Source organism: Rissa tridactyla, chromosome 3, assembly GCF_028500815.1.
Source record: "Rissa tridactyla isolate bRisTri1 chromosome 3, bRisTri1.patW.cur.20221130, whole genome shotgun sequence".
NCBI lineage: Eukaryota > Metazoa > Chordata > Aves > Charadriiformes > Laridae > Rissa > Rissa tridactyla.
The window spans coordinates 21,785,795-21,798,712 of NC_071468.1; the positions used below are offsets into that span (position 1 = coordinate 21,785,795).

Genomic DNA, 12,918 nt, shown 5'->3' on the forward strand with positions numbered 1-12,918 from the left:
GTGCAGAAGGGGGTGAGCTTAACTGGGAAGAATGAAGAGTGGATTTGGGGAGATTGCACAGAAAAATCTAGTAAAAGTAAGTAAATGAAAAACATAGTAATATGTGAAACTAAGTGGTGGTGAACAAAAGGTAATTTGCACCAGAAGAAAGCAAAATGAATGCTAATGTGTAACTGCAAGCTTTGAGTTAATAGCAAATCAGCAAAAAAGGCCTTGCTGGTAAGAACCTGGGCCTGGCCACTGTGAGAGATTATATGTGGTACAATGGTCTGATCCAGGGAAGGAATTTCCTGCCTTTTCTTATTAACAGATACAGGTGGCTAGGACAACTTTTCTTTTTTGGGGAAAAACAAAATTCTAGTTGCTAGGATGTTTAGGAATAAAACGTTCCTAGATTTCACTGAAAACTAGTATTAAAGCTGACTGGACTCTAGACAAAAAGTCAAAATGAAAAATAATAACTTAAGATCTCCAAAAGAAAAAGTAATTCTTATGTAAAACAGTCTTGCTGCTTACATCTGTGTTACTGCAGCCTTATCTAGCAGATGCAAAGTTGGAGTAAAATCAGCTAAATAAGGTTAAATATGGCTAGAATTTCTATTGCATAATATAATGTGACTAGAATAAACAGAAATGAGGAATACAATACCTTAATTATTACCTTTTAGGTTCCAAGTAGAGATGGCCAAGAACTTATGAAAATATAATTCTTATCTTGTGATGCAGTTATGTCACTGCTAGCAGTTTTGAACTACTAGATGCAGTACAATAATGTGCTAATTAATTTTTAATTTATTTTTTCTGATGTGTGAATGTGTCACAGTTACTTTTCTATCTGTCTTCTAAAAGAAGCAAAAAATGCAAGATGATATTTGTTAGTGTGTAGATAAGCGTCTGTAGAAAACCATGACTTGCATTTAACACTTTGCTAATTGTATTTCTGACTAATATTTTCTTCAAATACTGATACTGGAATGTTTGGGGGTTTTTTAGAGTAAGTTGCGGACAATGCTGTGTTTTGTCAGTTTCTTGTTTTAGTAAAGCTCCTCCGGGGTATAATTGCAACCATACAAACTGGGATAAATGTGTATCTCCATATAATTGGAAGCTGGTTTAGCTACAGATAAACAAACAGGTATGTAAACTCCGTACCTGTTTGGGTTCTTCAGTGTTAGTAGCAATAATGATGTGGCTTGCCTAGTGCTTGACCGAACATCTGGAAAACAATTTCTGTGCTCCAGCTTGTGTGTCTGGACTGTAGCTGCAGTTCTTTTCATAGCATGCTTCTTTTAAAGTGCTGTTTGTGATGCCTTATATGTCTCTAAGTTTTGAGGGTTTTTAATATCGCATGTATCTTTGATCCCCCAAGCATATCCTTCTTTGTCTTGCCTTGTCTTCATATAAACATTTCTCACTCACAAACTTAGCTGGATGCAATTTGTATGGAGCCATTCCCCTCTCTGTTAACCCAGGGTGAGGGCTGCCACCTAATTAAATAATCTTCTGCCCTGACCCTTAACAGGCTGTAAGCAGCTTTTCCCAGCAAAGCAGGTAGACTCTTGGGGCAGTGCAGTAAAGCTTGAAAATACATGATTTTTAAGCGTAAGCATGTATTATAGGCTCCAGTAGTGTTTTATAAAAAGAAATAAACTCTTATTCTTCTTTAATGCTCTAGAAGGAAAAAAGGAAAGCTACCTTTTATGAACTGGTTTTGAGGGAAGTTGCTTTCAGCTACAGTGGGTGGAGGAAGCTGTATTTTATCAGCAAAAGAGGAAGCCTTTTTAGATAGAAATGAAAACTGTCCTTTCTCAGCATATTTGAATTGCGCTGTTACTGCAGGTCCTGAACTCTAATGTCTGTAAAGCTGATGCACCGTATTTATTAATCTCATTTCATTTGTAATAACAGGTAGAACAATAAGCAAATCTAGAGATACAATACTGACTAAACTGACAAATAGTTGGAAAGATAAAGTGCATCTCATTGTATCTCTCTTACACCTACATCTGTCTTTTAAGTTGAAAGAAATCAAAAGGAGTCTGCACTTATTTTCTTGCATATTTGTGAGACTAGGTATAAATTGCCAAGATTTGGAAGGAGAGGGAGATAGTACTTTTCAGATCCAATAAGGCACATCTAAAAAACCTTGTCAAATGAAAGGGTTAAGGACACAGGGGAACACTGCTCTATTTACTTAGAAAATGAAGAACAGGACTCTCCCTAAGACCAGAAGAAAGGTGGGGGCCACAGAAGCCTTGTGAAGCTGTAGGTTAATAGGGTTGTTTTTCGTTACCTGTTGGTTCATTTTGCATTGCTGCAGGATGCTGGATTTCAAATTGCTAGAGCTAGTGCGGATGTATAGTTGTCTCTAGCATATGTGCATTTACTGGAACGGTGGTTGTAAATGCCTCTGATCTGTGAATCTTGCTGCCCAAGGTGGTGTGAATTAAATGTCCTCATAGTAGGATTATTTCTTCGGGTACCCTTTTCAGCTCTTGGTGCTAATTAACAGCCCCCAAGACTTGAAGCCACGGATTGAAAATCACTGCATGAAACTTTTTTTCTTAACTGGGTTATAAAGAGTGGTCTTCTGATTTCCTAGACTTACTGCCAGTTCCGGCTAGGATAAACCAGGGATAAAAATGGTTTCTGTATCTTTGACCCTGTGCATATAATTGTATCACTGTATCAGGTAGCTCTCTGCAGAACAAATGTAGGGGAACAATTTGCAAGAAAGGTTACATTTTTCTTGAGGCTCTGCTGTTGGCATAATAATTTCATGTAGTGATCTTATTTGCCTAGCATCTGATAAGATTTCTTGATGGCATCCAGCTGTAGCTGGGGTTGGTATAATTGGCTGCTTTTTTCTGAAGACATTTGTTCTGAGGAACTCTGATAAGAGCTGTGGGCTGACTGCTCAAAGACCTCACAGCAACTGGAGGTAAGTGCTGCAAGCACGAGTACAGTATTTGATTTTTCACTAATGTGCTTGTCTACCACCGTTGTAAAGGCTTATTACTTTTGTTTAACTTTGCTAGAGATATACATGTATTGGTCTGACTTGTGAAGCTCTTATCTTCCTGCAGCAACTGATTAGGCAGTAGAGATTGGCCTGTGCAGGATATTAATGAGCTATTAATGCATGTAACTTCAATCTTGTGGAAACAATCACTTGAATTATTGTAAGGTGGTACCTGTTTTATCACTGGTTGTGTGTTGGCTGACTGGTTCAGGTTTGGGCCATTACAAATTCTAAAGATGATGACTCAGGCAGCAAACTAGACCCATAATTTAATAGTGAAACAACAGTCTGAACTGAAAAAATGCCAAAAGGTCTATTTGCCACAAGATGTGATTTTTATTTTTTTTTTGCCATGGGAATTCAGAAGTTTATCTAAGAACTCTCAAGGAACTAATTTGGTGCTAATACAGAATACTACCTTTATTTTTATAGCTGTGACAGGTTTTACTACCTTTAGACATGGTGAAACTGGTTTTGGTGATGTTCTTTTCTTGAGGTGCAAAACACGTAGTCTGTTATCTGTGCCTGTCTGTCTGTGTTTGGATCATCATTAGATACTGCCTTTTTCTTACCGTGGTGGTCTTCAGATATTCTGGATCTGCAGCACTGGACTGGAAAATAGCCTCAGCTCTTTGGTGGTGGGTGAAGTTTCAGTCCTGCTCTGCTGCTTTCAGTAGAAGGGTGAAGTTGCTCTCATGCCACTGGATGGGGATTTGGTGTTTTGTTCCCATAAAGCACGTTCAGGTCCTGAATCCAAAGTGTTTGGACAGCCTAAGTTTTTTTTTCCTTTCACCCTGCTGCTGGGAGGGATAGATTCTGACACCGAATGCTTGGTCTTTGCACTTTTAGCATAGTATGGTCACTTCAGGAATCATAAAGAGATTTTGCTTCCTGGCATCCTCCTATTCCTTAGAGAAAGAGTAAAGACTGCAATTTTTTTTCTTTGCAGAATCGTTATTGCTGCTGGGAGCTCTTGCTTTGCACAGAGGTTAAAGAATCCCTTACAGGAATTATAACTTGGCTGGACTTGCTGTTAATCTGTGTTAATCTGAAAATCTTGTGTGATTTAAGTCTTTGGGCCTTCATGTTGCAAAAGACTGCCTAATTAAAAGAGGCACTTGTCAGGGATGGGGTGCAGGTTATTCCTGTGTTATGCTGTAAATCATGATGCTTCTGCCTCCTATCTATTTCGCAAAGGACCATCTACTTTCTGGTGTGGAGTGGATTTATAAATTCAGTGGATTTAATATTAGCTTCTGATCAATTATGCTGTTGCTGAACTCTCTCAAAAGAAATTTCCCGCAAGAAAAAAACTGAGATTTCCCTCTTCCAGAAGGACCTGCAGAGCTTCCAGAGGAGATTTCAAAATGTAGCATAAAGACTTATATTTTTATATCAGACTTCTCCCCACTACCTCTGTCTCACTGCAGACAAAAGGTATGCATAATGAAAGTGAGGTTCCTAAGTAAATACCATGAAATTTTGGGTGACTTAGTCATAGAGTACCATTTTTCTTTCCTTTGTCTATAGGGAAGAATTCAGCTCTCGGAAAATTGTGTGTTTTATTTTGCAACCTGCCTTGGACATTTAAAACAGCTTTAGATTTTGTACTAAAAAGCGACACCACTGGAATTTTACTAGAGCCCAATTTTACCACTGGATGATAATCTCTTCAAATGTGCTGTCTGTAGTTTAAGCAACATATATCATACAACAAGAGATACTTCAGGCTGTTGTCAATGTGAAATCTAGTTTTAAAAAACCCACTCCTGTCAGACTTCTCCATGGCAGGAAGAGTAAGACCAGTAGTGATTCTAATGCTTTTCAGCTGGTGGGGAGCTCAACAGATCACTTTGTGGCTTGGGTGCATGTGTTTATACCGAAATAACCAGAGGTTTAAGAGAACAGTATCACACAAAAAAGAATAGCGCAGGTTATTCATTATCAGGCTAATACTAATGAGATGAGACTATTTATGTTGAAAAAAATCATATTATCATGTAAAGAACTTCAACTTTATGTGTTTTCCTCTTCAGCTTAAGTTCTTGCATGACCCTTTCTGCAGACTTCGGGATAGCTGGTAAAATTGCAATGGAGAGTTAATGCACAGGTAGCTGAAGTACACAACTATACTTCAAATGCTGTGAGAACTCTGTGATGCATGTAAATTTTAGTATTAAAATATACAGTACCTTGTTTAGTGCTGTAATAAACATGTTGCCTCTGAGTAATGGTACAACTGCATGGGTTGAAACTGGGCAAAGATTTACTGAGGTGTATACAGTTCTGCTGGACCCTCTATTCCCAAGGTAACAGCAGCCTGTGGATGAGACAAACCTTCTTGGTGTAGTTGCAGTCAGTGCCTTTTTTCTGTTATAGCTCACACCAATTTTGGACTAGAATAAAAAACACTGTAGTGGCTTTTTGGTCAATGTAATTTGCAGTTTTCTGGCTGACTTGTGCTCACAGGAGTCTTCTGCTACCTTCCTGTTGCTAACCAGCAGAGCTAAAAGTGTAGTACATGTCTGGGAAATGTTTATGTTCTGTCCCTCTTGCAAATAGAAACTCTTCTAAGAAACACCCCTCATGGCATGGTGAGGCAATGTGCCACTTACTGATTTTGGAATATGTAGCAAAGAATAAATACAGGTCATTAATATTGTCTTGCCCTGCTGGGTATGAACTCTCTAGCTCTAGGAATACTTCAAGCAAGACGTCAGTAGCAAGCAACTGAAAGCTTTCATTTCCTGTGCCTGCATCCTGTAATCATACCCTGGGATGAAAGAGACTAATTAATGTCTCAATACCAGGGAATACATACCGCTTTTTCTGTTGATCAAATACAGTGACAGTTATTACTGGATTTAGCTTAGGGTCAGGGAAGAGAAGAAGGACTGCTGTTAGGAAGAAGGAGCATGTATTTAATCCTTTTAGGGGTGAACCCCTTTCTCCCTCTGCTGACCAGGACGGTCTTGATTGATAGCGTGCCAAATGTACCCACATCTGGTACAGTGAGAGAATTTGTCCAGTGTGTATGGAGGCTTCCTCTTTTTCTCAGACACATAAATGGAGACCTGCCTTTCATGTTGAACAACCTGCAGCCCTTCTTGTGTGGGCTGTTAGGATTTTTTTGAAGTGCTGCTGTGTTGAGTGCAATAAATAGAGCATATCTTAGGTGAATTCTCCAGGGAATTAAATTTCAGTATTAGCTGGCTGTCAACACTCAGAAGCCTTTGGATATAGCTTAAAACTGTTGCAAATCCTGGGAGGTCGGAGCCTTTGAAACTGTTGTGTGGAGTAAGCAGTGTTTTAAAAATAAAACAAAAATAAAACAAAACCAAAGACTTCCCCAGGGCTGAGCTGTGTTGCTTTCAGAGCCTCACAATTCCTGCAAAGTCTGAGTGACCCTGCAAATGGGCTTTTTAAAGAGGAAATGCTGCTGCCTGATTAAGGCCCCTGAAGGTGCTAAAAAAGAGAAAAGAATGTCTAAAACCAGTAAAGCTTGTGGTACTAAGATGAAAAACATCCATCATTGAAGCAGTCAGAGATGGAATCTTTTAGAGCGCTTGGGATCTGTGGATAAAGCACTAGGTTCTTGGGAGCTGCTTAAATGAACTAAAATATAACTTAACCAGGGATTATGCCATCTTTTAATTCATGTTAACATGGACTGAAATGTGTATAAGAATTTTAAAAACCCAGAAAACTTGCATTACTGTAACTCCAGGTTTGGCAATATATCTTGTTGTACAGTGTTCAATTAAGTATCTGGTTTGTATAATTGCTAAGGGAGAACTCACCTCCCAAATGGTAAGTCCTTTAGTTTGTTGGTATTTTAGTAATGTTCAGTGCCCATCTTACTGCTCAAATGATTAATTTGTACATGTGCATTTATCTTGCCTTGAGTATGTGGGTGTTTGTTCTGACTGAATGCATACATCTGTAGATGTATGCTGTAGAGGATAATGAAAGCTTAAAATATTCAGTTCTTGGCATCATAGTAGCTGGTTTAAGCATTTACTCAAGATCTCCATTCATGGGTGGCCAGCTTTGAGTCTTCTCCTGTGTATCTCATGACAGTTTTGGAATAATTGTATTTTGAGAGAGTTTGGGTTAGGGGTAACGCTGCAGGTAACTCCTAGTTAAGAGATGGAAGTAGCTTCCCAGGGATTGTGTGGTACCACTGAGCTGTGAGATTGAACTGTAAGCATGCTGAATCCCTGAGCAGAGCAGTGAAAGGCTGTTGCTGTGGGCAGCCCCTGTTGCCTGCTTCCTTAGAGTTAGCACATAGGCTCTCCAGCATCCTTGATATTCCCATGCGGTGTGTGGTCCTGTTCAGGCACCACACCTTAGGCAGATGTGTCCTAATCTGTAGCAATGTGCTCCTGCCTGCTGCTGTGGTGATGTTCCAGAACAGTTCCAGACATTCTTATCTGCATAAGGTTTAGCTTACACCCTGTTATTTCTGTTCTGGTTTATTGGCATTACTAAGCACTTCAGTACTAAGCTTCCCAAAGAGTTGGGGATGTGAAACCTTGTGATCAGGACCACAGTGATTCTATGCTACAACTATTAACAAATCAATCGCTTCAACAGGTGGATAAGTGTTAACTTTAAAACCTAAGACAAGTTTTCTAGTGTACTTGCTTTTCTGGCTGTCACTTTGGGAACGCTTCCACTAATACTCTCTTCGCACCACTGAGTTTAAACAGAGGATTTTTACCTCTAAATTTGTTGCTCCTTGGCTGTGTGACTTCACATACTAGGTATCTCAGGTGGGCATGTAAGCTCTTTTGAAATGTCCTCTTTGAAAGGCAATAGCACTACTAGAAGGAGAATTCAGAAATTCTTATACAAATACATAGTGTCTTTATCTCTGCATTGGTATTTACACAGTATAATCCATAATTACTTACAAAAAAGTACATGATATTCAAATATGTTAAATCCATCATTGCTTGACATGTCCAGCCTAAATACATTTTGCAGAGGAAAAAAATATAATAATTAAGGGTTCTTCTTGCCTTATAAAAGTTTCAAAGTGCAATGTTAGGTGCATTTTTTTATTATTTGCAAAAATCTGCATAAAAGAAACAGAATAGCTCACTAAAATGTCAAGTATTAAAAGGGAGAAAAATCTGAAAAGCTATGTATTTTCTATGTTTCAGTGCTGCAGTCTAAATTAACGGTGAATGCAGTTTTTTTAAGTAAAGATACTCAACTAAACTCTTTGCTGTTTCATGTTTAAATGAAAGCAGGATCTCTAAGACTGTGTACCATAAGTTTGAAAAATACTCAAAATATTAGAAGTATTAATAAGAAAATCCACTTTGAGATTTCTTACCTGTACAATAAGCAATTTACCTGGCTCTCAGCACAACTGATAGCTCTAGTGTCGGTGTTAGGGGATGTCTGGTCCCTTGCTATGGATTATCTTGTAAACAAAAATAAATGTTTTGTGAATCAATAGTAATGCATGGTTTTTAAGGATAAAGGGAGATTTAGTTTGACCTAGTTATCTAGTTATTGCCTTTTGCAATAACACACTCCTCCCTGCAGCTCTAGCTAAATACTCAATTGAAATAAAGATCACTTCTATAAATATGTAAATGTTTGTCACTTAAAAATCCTTTGACAGAAGATGCTAAAGCTGTAAACCTTGCTGTTTGAGAAGATCTGTTTTTGATTTGGATGGTCCCTGAAGAGATACTCAAATTCTAAGCTGAGTTTCTTCCCTCAAATGTCTGCATTGTCTTCAGTGATAAATTTGCATGCGAAGTGGAGGAAGGCGTTTGGCCTATTCTTAGAGCAAGTCAAAATTACACTCTGCTTCTTCATGATCAGCTGTACATCTCCTGTTCTCTCTTGTGTATCAACAGCATGTGCAAAGCACAGAAGAAAGCCTTTTCCTTGGAGGAATTTACAGATGAAATGTAAGGGATAACTGAATGTTGTTCAATGAGTTTATTATGGTTAAGATCTCGCTATTCTTTACCACTAGGTTATAGTGTGCCGGATAGATGCCAGGCGCGTACATTGACTCCTGCTCTGCTGCAGGAAGAGTACACACTGTTGGTTTTGCCCTTCTTACTGAAAGTTTCCCCCATATGATCTACTTGCATGAACCTGCATGTGGCTGCTTCCTAACTCAGTTCTTAAAAATATTATCCCTCTTAGCTTAAACACTTTAAGTAGCTGAAGTTTTTCTGAAGTTAATTGCTAGAACAATTGGGCTGGGGGGTGAATACGCATGTAGTTATGTTGGTGTACTGGGGAGACAGGAGGAAAAATTCAGTGAAAGAGCTGTAATAGGTGGCTGTGAGTAGAAGCTTCTTTACTTGCCTGCTGTCACCAAAGCACCACCTCCAACCACAGATGTAGTTATTGACCACCATCAGGTGGGTAAAGCTGGATTTTGTTGTCAGACTTGAGACCAGGGCTGGATTTGGGTCAGGCTGAGAGTCGGAGAAAGTGTAGTGTGTGTGGACAGGGAAGAGATGGCAACAGATGGCATCATAGTGGAAAGAATGAGGCAACTCATCAGCTGGCAATGTTTCTGCTGCATTTTGCCAATTATTTGTTTTTCTTCACGGAGGAATTCAGTGTATGATTAAGTTTTGTCATTAGTTTTTGTAGTCATTGACTCTAGAAAATCATCTTGCCTACTCTGAATTTAGCATTTCTTAAATTTAAAGCAACTTTAAATGCTAAGGAATATGACTAGTGATGACATTTGAGGACTGGATTTTCTTAATAAAAAAGCCCGAGTTACACATAAGTGTTGTGGTAAAGGGTTCCCCAAAACCCTAAGCAGAATTTTCATCTTTGTGGCACATGGTTCTACTGTAATTACTGATTCATAATCTTTGAAAAAGGAAGCTACTCATGTGTTTATGAACTAAGCATTTCAAATACCTTAACTTGTTTATATCAGCTTACTGCTTTCAAAGTAAGCTTAGAGTTAGGAAATACTGCTTATATTTTATAAGTGGAGTGGTTTAGTGATTGCATAGAAGAAAAGGACTTATGCATTCATTTTTTATTCAATAAGTAGTTCTTAAGCTTTGTTAAACAATGAGATAGTTTTAATAAGAATTCCTGTTTTTCTTAAGCAAAAACCTAAAATGTACAAAACCAAGCATTAACGTAATCTCTAGGGAGTTTAGCAGTTAGTTTTCAGAAGAGATGGGATTCTCATTGACATGTGCTTCTTTTTAATTCTTGCCATAGGTTTAAATTCTCATTAGCTTGCTAATGAGTAATAGTGATTAAGTTTTAAAATTGTAATAGTTTTTTTACATCTATTTAGTTAAAAACATATGAGTAGCTGCCTGTAAGAAGGACAGCTGCTTTCTTGAAGGGAGAATTTATCTAATTATATATAAACATTTATTCCATGCTTATCACCATAGTAACTGAGGCCTCAAGTCAGTGTGCTTTGCTGAGCAGGGTTGCAAAATACTGTAGTGAGCCGAAGCCTGAACTTATGTATGAAAGTGCAGTTTCACATTTGGTTGAGGCACAGCTAGTCCTTGCTACACCTTCTTGACCTCTCCCCTGGGCCTCTATTTGTATTCCTGTGGCTGCAAGTGTGGTGAAAACAGGGAATTAATGTGACTGAAAAATAACCTCCCCAAAAATTAGTGTATGCCAGATTATCCTTATCATCTGGCTGACCACGATTGCATGAGCATTAGTGAGGTGCTGGGAAGAATCAAGAATGTGTGATTGGATCCATGTGGGGAGAGACAACTGCAAATCAAGCTGATTACAAAGCTGCTGCTGAAGCAACTTGTTTAGGGCCTAACTGTGCTGTAGCTTGAAATTGCTGAAAAACAGGTATTGGGTCAGGAGTTAAGCCTGTTTAAGTGAGGGTATGATCTAACCCATATTAATTTTGAAGTTGTTTTGTGACTTTAGCAGTATGTTCCTGAACCAAGTATATCTACTGCCTGTACTGAAGTGCTGTTCTGAGAAAGGAAAATGCTATAAGGATGGAAACTTGATGTCTCTTTCGTATGCAGACCTCTGAAAAGTGGCCACAGTATTTGATCAGAATGTTCACTTCAGGAGCTCTATTACAATCAACTTACTGCATCTCTTTATTTTCAGTTTTATCTTCTTTCTATCTGTACCTAGACAGTTGCTTTCAGAGAAGCCTCATCTTTTTACTTCAGCTTCCTTTTTAACAGCAGCAATAGTAGTAGCAGCTAGCTATTTCTGTAGCCTGTTTGTAAATAAATCTCAGAGGTATTCCTTTTTCGACTGCTCCCTCTGCCTTATAAAAGATTGCGATAGAATGTGTTTTGTAACTACAAAACTTTACAGACTCAGCCTGTAAAACATAATCATCCTAAAAACTTGATGAGGGCTTTTACTTTTTGTCTGGTACGTTAACCAGGCCTTCATTTTGAGCCTTTAAAATTATGGTGCCATTTTATTTTCTAGGGCATTTTAGATCATCATTTCTCCATCCAAGGTCCTGATCCCATGGAGACTTCCACACTTGTTTAACAATGCATGTTTTGAGCTGTACCACTGATTTATTACTCTACCTGTACTGTTACCTGATTTGAAGACAGTCAGGTGGTGGGGCATCTACATTACTTCTGCAGTATTTGCAAAAAGATAAATGATTTGCAGGTGTAACACAGTGCTACAGTTAATGACGCTAGCAAACTGCAGCTTGAAATGTGATCTTGTATAGCCATTTATAGTCTGAGTTTTCAAGAGCTGTAACTCTGCTTTTGGCTTGGTTAACTTCTGTGGCTGTTGTAGATTACATTTGCAATCAAGTTGTTGCCAAACTTCCACTCGATGTTAAGGTCATGTTTACTACTGCGCAACTGCATAGTGAAGAGTTGCAGTAAAAGCAAAATAAACTTTTAAGACTCTTGAAGAAGCAGCATAGTGTCACTCTATGTGAGCCTGATAGCAAGTGGGTGTTGGGCAGAAGCTCAAACTGACTGTAGACCAACGCAGAACGTTGTTGGCAGCAGTTAAATTTTACTGTTTCATTATAGCTGATGTGTCCTCGACTGCAGCTCTTATAAAAACATCTTGTGTGTGTTCTGAGTACTGTTTAAAAAAGAACATAGATGTAAGAAAACTGGAGTCTGCAGCTCTCCATATGTGGTATTAGTACTGTGCAAGGTTTTAATCTATTAGCCAGATTGAGTGATCTGTTAGCCTGTTAGAAGAACTGTGCACATTAAATATCTGGCACTGCTGATGAAATGAATGCTGTTTCTGGAACATTTGAGTTCCTGTTATTCTTCCAGGGAATGGATACAAAGGCTAAATGTGGTCCTCCCAGATGAGGACTAAGGTATGCTAGCAGTGAGCTGCAATGGAGCTTACATTATGGCTATAACTGTTCTGGATTAGACATCCACACCCGCACACCCCTTTTTTGTTTTAAAATCTTGTAGATAGATGCATCTTTGCTGTTGTGAATACCAGTAACTATTTGAGCTTCAAAAAAGCCCCAACAACAAACCATGGTCAAGGGAAGGAGTACTGCTGCTGACATTTTGAGAAGCCTTTTTTACCTAGCTTTAAGGAGCAAGGTGTATGTAGTGATGATCAGCTGCATTTGACACGTAAAATTCTCAAAAATACTAAGTTTTCTGTGTGAAAACTGGCTACAGAGCAGAGGAGAATGGTTGATTTACTTATTTATCTGTCTTTGGGGGGGGTGAGATATATAAACCCGATTTCTGTAAACACCAAAAATCCATGGAGAACCAACACCTTATTGTTCCAATTGTATAAAAAAACTTCAACTGAAGGTCTCAACTTTTTAAAGACCAGTCAATCAAATATGGAATATTAGTGCACAAGAAACTAAACTTCCTTATTTCTGGTACTATGGACAGATTTTTTTTTTTCCCAGT

The 12,918-nt window shown here is 38.5% G+C and overlaps 1 protein-coding gene across 3 annotated transcripts in view; it reads left to right on the forward strand.

Moving 5' to 3' along the window:
* The window catches only part of PLEK (pleckstrin), a 63,431-nt gene continuing 50,513 nt past the window's right edge, over positions 1–12,918 (forward strand). For all 3 annotated transcript variants that reach the window (XM_054197485.1, XM_054197487.1, XM_054197486.1), the window contains exon 1: positions 1–76. The gene's annotated coding sequence lies outside the window, so the exon portion shown is untranslated. The remainder of the gene's footprint in view (positions 77–12,918) is intronic.